Here is an 8,204-nt window from a genome sequence, read left to right as displayed (position 1 = left end):
TCACCCTCAAACTTGGTGATTGGCAAGGCATAACTGTCTCTGAAATTAGGTTTGAAATCAGTAGGTGGACTGAGTATGTCTCGCCAGCCGATACCCCCCCCCCCCCATAGAGTACAGTTGATCATAGTTCCTGGGCTCCCAGACATTGTCCAACTTGTATGGATGGTGATTTATATGGAGAACCATTAACACAAATTTTTAGATTGCACCTTTTTCAATTTTATACAGAGGTAAGTTTAATATATAGTAAACCAGTATTAATTGTCTTTTAATATAAAGGCTGTTTCTTTCGATGAATCTATATTTCTACGAATCAATTAATTAACATACAATGACTCAGTCATCCCTGAGAAAAAATCCAACATTGTTATTTTAACTCTTTACGCATAATAATAATACTCGTTGACATGACTCTGCTGCTGTAGATGTGAAACCATAGCAACTCGTGTCATATTTACTCTATGTTTTGCGCTATGTTCACAAAATGTTACAAATCTTGGCAATGTACACATTTGTTTGGGATGATTTATGATAACTTCAGCCAATCGTCTTTTGATTATGGTATCTTGTCAAATGATTACAGAATTTCAGAGGATTTTCAGTAAAGTAGGTAATGCGTTTGAATGTCCACTGGCATTAGAAATTCTGTTTGAAATTATTAGATATTTTTAGGAAAACATGACAATTTATTTTAGTGAAAAAATTGTTGAATATTTTAAAATAAATAAATAAAGCGCGAGAAAAAAAACAACATCATGAATTCATTTTACTTCAACTTGAAAACAACATGATTTTAGTATGTACATGTATATAGGGTATCTATTTTAAGTTTTTGCCCTTGAAAAGGGGTATTTTTTTTTTTTTTTTTATTTATTTATTGCTTCCCTTTTGTAACAGGGGCTCACTATGTAAACTAGGAGCTGCACCAAATAAAAAAAAATACATTTCACTCATATAATTTCAGGGTATAATTTCACTATATTTCATTTTTCAGTACGTGTTTAGAGACTTTTTTTTTTAAGTTGTACTTCAGCACGGGTACCAGGTCTGAGTACCAGTACCCCCGGGCCTTGCTGTGGATAAGAGTTTCTTAGGACCCCTCTCAAACATACCTCTTATGATATCGTAACCTACCCGTCCTGTACATACATACATACATCCAGAGTCCCCCCCCCCCCGAGTGTTCAAATAAATAGAAGCTGACATTTTTGGACTAACGTTATGTAATTGAAACACAAGCCACAAGCATTAGATGGCTTACAGAAGAGGCTATAGTTAATATGGGCAAATGATTTGCTTGATCCGTTGGTAAATTTATGGAATTGATTTTGCTGTGACAATGCATACAGGTATGAACAATTATGTGAATATGGGTGTTGTGTGTTATAGGAAGTAGGTGATGTTTTAAGTCTTTTGGTTATGTCATTTGAATCAAGAGGGGGAGGTTAAAGTACTTGATCGGGAAGAATGATTATATTTGTTCTTTAGCAGTGAATGGCTTATTTGTACTTGACTGTGACCCACCCACCACTCGATTGTAATTTGGCCAGTTGCTATTAGACATCACTAGCAGACCAGTTGGAAGACAACCAGGTAAAAATAGTGTGAATAAAATAATCGTCTGTAAGGAAAGGAAATAATAAAGTTTTTATTTTTTATTTTAACCAACAATAAACAACAAGTTTACAAAAAACATTCGAGTAAGAATAAAGTAAAAATAATTGTCAAGTTTAACCAGTAGGAGGTACAGGTGATGGTTGAATTATCTCGCCTGGAAGAAAATAAAAAAAACAAGTAAGTGGTAAGGATTATATCAAGGTAATGAATGATTTGAGTAAGGTGTTGAGTAGAGGAATGTTCAATAGGAAGAACATTGTTGAAATAGATAATGCTTTGGAAATGATTGGACTTTCCATAATTAAATCTTGAAGCACATTGTAAATAACTGGCGAGAGGATGCTGAAAGCACTACCGTGCATTCAAGCATCCTCTCATTGAAAATAAACACAGGTTATGCACATTTACATTATAATGAGGTAAATTAGTGTTGTCAACAGAGTGTCATGATTAAATCTGGTATGATGTGCATGAAACGACTTATTTATTTTTTGTTTTCTTTTTTAGATTGTAGTTTTTTGTGTTTTTTTTTTTTAATTTCTTTCTGTAAGACCCTTTTTATCCTTTCCTAAGGATTTTATGCGTCTAATAATAAAATAAATAAATAAATAAATAAATAAATAAATATCATGGTGCAAAAGCACATAAGTGTTGACGGAAGACCCAAATGATAGGTATCACCACCAACAACCAATTTGGTAGTAGTCATATTGCCGAAAATACTGTATATATGCAGCAACAATAAACTGTACAAAACCAGTAGTTAACTGTTTACAAACATTGTACAAGACAGTATTATAGACCCATATCATGCAAAGTTACGTACAAAGAGTGTCGTACAAATATACCCCCTTACTTTTAGGCTATTGTATGTTCATCCAACTGTCCATTCAGAATGAAGTAGGTGCAAAGAGACTATATGAAATGTAATTGTACTTCATAGGAATATCATTGATGATATCAATCCCATCAGACTGATAGAACTCGTAAAAATAATGAATTTATCACATGGTAATACCAATGTGCCATCTGACATATAACTAGAGTGAATGTGCAAAGACAGCATTGTTGGTTTTCATAAGACAGCCCACACACATGCTATAAGGAGTAAAATCCTGGTATCACCAATGACAGGGCTGTAAATGAGTCAGCATCAAACCAGAAACATAGAATGTAAATACATGGACCTGTTTGTACAGAATACCAGTTCATCCCTCATTATTTATGTGGACTATGTTAAAAAGATCTCAAACCATTATGAGGCCAATGAAAAACAAATTTGGTGTTTCCAGTATTAGGGTAAAAATATTGGGTAGTTAGGCAGGTATTTTATTATTTTTGATTTATTATGTTCAGTCTACATCAAATACAATCATTTTAAACAATTGTTTTTTTTTACATGCTGATATTGATATCAACTTTTGTTCATTATAGAAAAAGGTAACTCATTTCCATAAAAATAAAATTTGGCCTTATTAACAAATGACAACACATGTCATTGTTTAAGGTTGAGGTGAGTGGCATGAACTGTTGATCGATGGCACCATTTCAAGAATGGCAGCTGGTGACAGCAAAACTATCACTGATGTACATGTGTATGTAGACATCAGCACAAGGAATTGGCCCCTATCAGTTTCTGCCTAATTAATAACAGTTATGTACATTCCTGATGTGGCCATTTACCTACAATAGCAACATCACAAGCATGATAAGAGCATTTTTGATGTACATATTGCAGCTCTGTTTCTTGCATGTGACAAAAATACGCCTAAATCACAAGAAAATTGTAGTGGGCCAAACAATGGTCATGAAAAAGTAAGAATGGGTACAGCCAGCCATGCCAATGTGGTGAATGAAATACAATACTTTTTGCTCAATATTATACAGTGTGTGGTAGCGCTAGCCTATGCCGAATAACCAATGGCGTGGTCACAAATGCTGACATACTTCATAGACACTTTAACATTACATTAATAGGCAAAGACTATAAATCATATCCATGCCCCAGACATGGCTACATCAGATGTCATCATTTTGCCAATGCCATTCTTGCAATTTCATTATTGCTGGCTGCATAGACCAGACTATTAATGTACAAGTATTTACACATATCGGCCTTATTTTGGTTTTAGATGCTATTTTATTGAGATGCATCATGACAACTGTGGCCGTGAAGGACCGATAGGTTAGGTAATTTTTACTCGTCGCACCGTGCATGTGCACAACACACAAATCATACGAGTTCACAGACCATAGGCCTAGTAAATCGCTGTCATCATTTATGTACGATGCAATACATGGCGATTTATTTTTGGCCATTAGATTCCCTGATTCATGACATCAGGTGCCAATAAATCCTGAAAATCGGCTTTGCTAAGCGATGAGTCGTTTAGTTCAAAACACTGAATGATCATAGCATGGTGTGCAGAGTTTTATAGGTAAAGCAATTGTTAAGAATATATTAAAATTTGTGGAAAAGGGCAAGAGCTCTTACCTTCTATTAGTACAATGTCTGTACAGACTGGGCTGACTTGCAAAATATTCTACGTCATCGAAAGATGAGTGCACGTGTACTGTAGACAATTTCCATGACGCTGCATCGCATGCGTAGAGTCGACGTCACGATTTTTGCGTATCAATTTTTCTCCGCTTTTTTCAACAAATAGTTCATATTTTTCTCCTGGGAAAACGTCGTCAATCTTATTTTATTAACCTGAACTTTGCCTTGACAGCGCAAATTATAGCCAAATAAGCGTCTTTGGTTGATTTCTGGCATCCAAAATTGATTCTCGTTTCAGTCTTAATTACGCGTTTATGAATGACCTGGTGATCCAAAATTGACCTCGCGTGAAAATACTGCCGCCTACGGCGGGTCCCGGGATCATTGCGTCTAGACTGGCCAAGTCGTGGCAATTTAAATATTTTATGTGATAATTAAAAACGAGTTTGTAGAATCCGTCGCGTTGACGATATTTTGGTAATTTCGCATCAGACCAGGATTTAAGAAAGATTTATAAAATTACCAGGACTGGTCAAGTCTAACATAGGTATGACACTCTACCCGCGTTCTGTTCCATGTCGCGCCGGCGCAGGTAATATATTATATTTTGAGGTGTATTCGTTGCTATTAATTATTCATGATATGCAGTGACGTTTTGGAACCCAGAAGTGAAACACTCCCAAAAGAGTAAAGTAAACGATTCTACGGTTAGGATCGAACCTCCTTAGTATATGATTTGGCATATGTGATAAAGCAGTGTAATAATTTTCATATCTTAACACTATGTAATAAAAAGCCTGACATTATATTTGGTCTGTGTAAGCATATTGACCATGTTACATTATGGCTGAATATCAGCGCGATGATTTCACGCAATATTTCTCGAATTATTGTCAAATATTGATTTGACTATTTCTGGTAGTTTCAGATGTCGGCTAAAACGAGTGTGTGATATAATATCACATATATTTGAAATACGTGATTTGAAATTCTCCCAAACTCAACGTTTCCGTGCATAGGTATTTGTTTCACCATTGTCTAGTGGTGATTTCTCACGGATTGTGGAACGACCACGGTTTAGATTGACTCTAAAATTAGTAATTATGTTACCAAGGCATTTCTGAAACCGTTACTATAGTGACATCACGTGCGCACGTTTACTTCACACAACGTTGCAGCATTCGGTTTCCGGATCGAGTTCGCAAGTGAGAACACAACTACTGTTTAGGATCGACAATGTAGACAGTATAAACGTATATTTTTTGTTTTTAAATACATTATTTATTGTGTTCAGTAGTGGCAATATCCCATTAAATACATTGTTTATTGTGTTCAGTAGTGGCAATATCCCAATGCTTCAAAGGGTGGTGGTCGTCGCGCAGCGCGTGTTCGAATTTCATGTAAATAAACAATGCATTTTACACGCGTTGTATACGTCGTTGTGAGTCCGCGGCGCCTGACCACTGCCCTTTAACATTTCAGACACATCCCTGGTAATAAGATTTTGTGGCAGAACGGGACAGCGAGGTTTCCTACTTCTACGTACTTTTCCTGCAATATTGTGATAGCTCCAAAAATAAATACATTTCTTAATCGCAATAAGGTAAACAAACGGCAATCGGTTTTCATGAACGGCGACCATTCACTCAAATGAACAATGCCCTCTAGTTTTTATCCTTTAGAAATTAAGGGTCCGCACATGAGATATATCCACCTCCATAGCATTATAACATGTAGCATAGATTGATTAAAGAAAATTAGAAATCACTATAAATCAAATTATTTATTCCATATTTCTCCACTCACATAAAACATGCTTCAAATTTCACTAATTGATTTGGACAATCCACTAGTACGAAATAATCGTTATACCCTTCTGTCTCTTAGAATGGGCGCCAGTCTCAGTCCATGCGTTCTCGGCGCCTGAACACCTATAGGTATTTCAAGAGAGGGTAGATTCCTGCTGCAACTAACGATAGGTTTGGCGTCTGTGTGACCTTCAAAAGTGGTTCGGTAATGGTCTTTTTTGTCGCTAGATGACTCACTTCTCTCACTTATTGGACACTTCTTATTCTCACCCCTTAATGCCCCGTGAATGGAAGCTTCTTTTTTAGACACCCTCTTACCGACATTTTGCATTTGTATGACGTGGTTCAAAATCCCACGAAACCATTGCGGTATTTCCTTAACTGCGATGACATCGTTATCTTTGCGGTGATCAGGCTGTCTGTTCCTACTGAAAATTTCTCTGAATCGTCGAATTACCATAAACACCATATTAGGATTGATTTCTTTGCATATAGTGAATATATCCGAGTCTTTCAGATCCTGCAAGGCGAAATCTGCATTCTCTTCCACTTCCTCACAAGCACGTAATACCATTGGATGATGATGTAAATCGTCTAAGACGTTATCATCTTCATCCACCATCAACCCAGCTTGATGTACAATTGAAACTATCTGCTGTCGGGCGCATAACTTTACTTGCCTATCGACTTCGCCGAACAACACGTAAACGTGGGGTAGATTCACGTGGCCACCTAAGGGGCTTCTCGGAAACATTTTTCTTTGACGTCAAGCGGTTGACCAGTACATAGTTTTAGATGCAAATGGCAAGGTTTTCCACGAAGCTGGAAGACCGAGGCACAATAAACAATGAGGCCGAACAGAGAGCGAACCCCGCGTCTGTATAGAATTATCGAACGCCTGTTACATTGTGACGCCCAATTATTCTACATCCCAATGTTCTTTGCGCGTAAAAGTTGAACGGTGTTAGGCATGAATAACGAAAGACTGGTCTCGGTGATGTGGATCTAACAAATGAAAACAAGTTATATTTTTCTATCATATTCGATATTCCATACTGTAGACGTAATCGGATTATGAAACATAAACTATAAATGTCGACAGAACACACAATGGTATTAGTTGGAGTGCAGTTTATGTAATGTGCAACTTTTAGATAGCCAGAACAGAGACATCGAATATGCTGTATGTAATGTGCAACTTTTAGATAGCCAGAACAGAGACATCGAATATGTTGTATGTAATGTGCAACTTTTAGATTGCCAGAACAGAGACATCGAATATGTTGTATGTAATGTGCAACTTTTAGATAGCCAGAACAGAGACATCGAATATGTTGTATGTAATGTGCAACTTTTAGATTGCCAGAACAAGACATCGAATATGTTGTATGTAATGTGCAACTTTTAGATTGCCAGAACAGAGACATCGAATATGTTGTATGTAATGTGCAACTTTTAGATACCCAGAACAGAGACATCGAATATATTGTATGTAATGTGCAACTTTTAGATTGCCAGAACAGAGACATCGAATATGTTGTATGTAATGTGCAACTTTTAGATTGCCAGAACAGAGACATCGAATATGTTGTATGTAATGTGCAACTTTTAGATAGCCAGAACAGAGACATCGAATATGTTGTATGTAATGTGCAACTTTTAGATTGCCAGAACAGGGACATTGGTTATGTTGTATGTAATGTACAACTTTTAGATAGCCAGAACAGGGACATTGGTTATGTTGTATGTAATGTACAACTTTTAGATTGCCAGAACAGAGACATCGAATATGTTGTACGTAATGTGCAACTTTTAGATTGCCAGAACAGGGACATTGGTTATGTTGTATGTAATGTACAACTTTTAGATTGCCAGAACAGGGACATTGTTTATGTTGTATGTAATGTACAACTTTTAGATTGCCAGAACAGAGACATCGAATATGTTGTATGTAATGTGCAACTTTTGGATTGCCAGAACAGAGACACCGACTATGTTGTATGTAATGTGCAACTTTTAGATAGCCAGAACAAGACAACGAATATGTTGTATGTAATGTGCAACTTTTAGATAGCCAGAACAGAGACATCGAATATATTGTATGTAATGTGCAACTTTTAGATTGCCAGAACAGAGACATCGAATATGTTGTATGTAATGTGCAACTTTTAGATTGCCAGAACAGAGACATCGAATATGTTATATGTAATGTGCAACTTTTAGATTGCCAGAACAGGGACATCGGCTATGTTGTATGTAATGTGCAACTTTTAGATAGC

The 8,204-nt window shown here is 36.4% G+C and overlaps 1 long non-coding RNA gene across 1 annotated transcript; it reads right to left on the bottom strand.

Annotated features, from left to right (window-relative positions):
• Positions 1-1,624: 1,624 nt before the first annotated feature.
• Positions 1,625-4,285, bottom strand: LOC146732309 (uncharacterized). The gene is made up of 2 exons (XR_014927017.1): positions 4,112-4,285; positions 1,625-1,771 (listed from the first exon to the last, which is right to left on the bottom strand). It is a non-coding gene; the product is annotated as an uncharacterized LOC146732309 (long non-coding RNA).
• Between the last annotated feature and the right edge of the window lie 3,919 nt (positions 4,286-8,204).

Source organism: Saccoglossus kowalevskii, chromosome 18, assembly GCF_978046115.1.
Source record: "Saccoglossus kowalevskii chromosome 18, keSacKowa6.1, whole genome shotgun sequence".
Classification (NCBI taxonomy): domain Eukaryota; kingdom Metazoa; phylum Hemichordata; class Enteropneusta; family Harrimaniidae; genus Saccoglossus; species Saccoglossus kowalevskii.
Note: the sequence above shows the minus strand (reverse complement) of the source record. Positions and strands in the feature narration are given on the sequence as shown.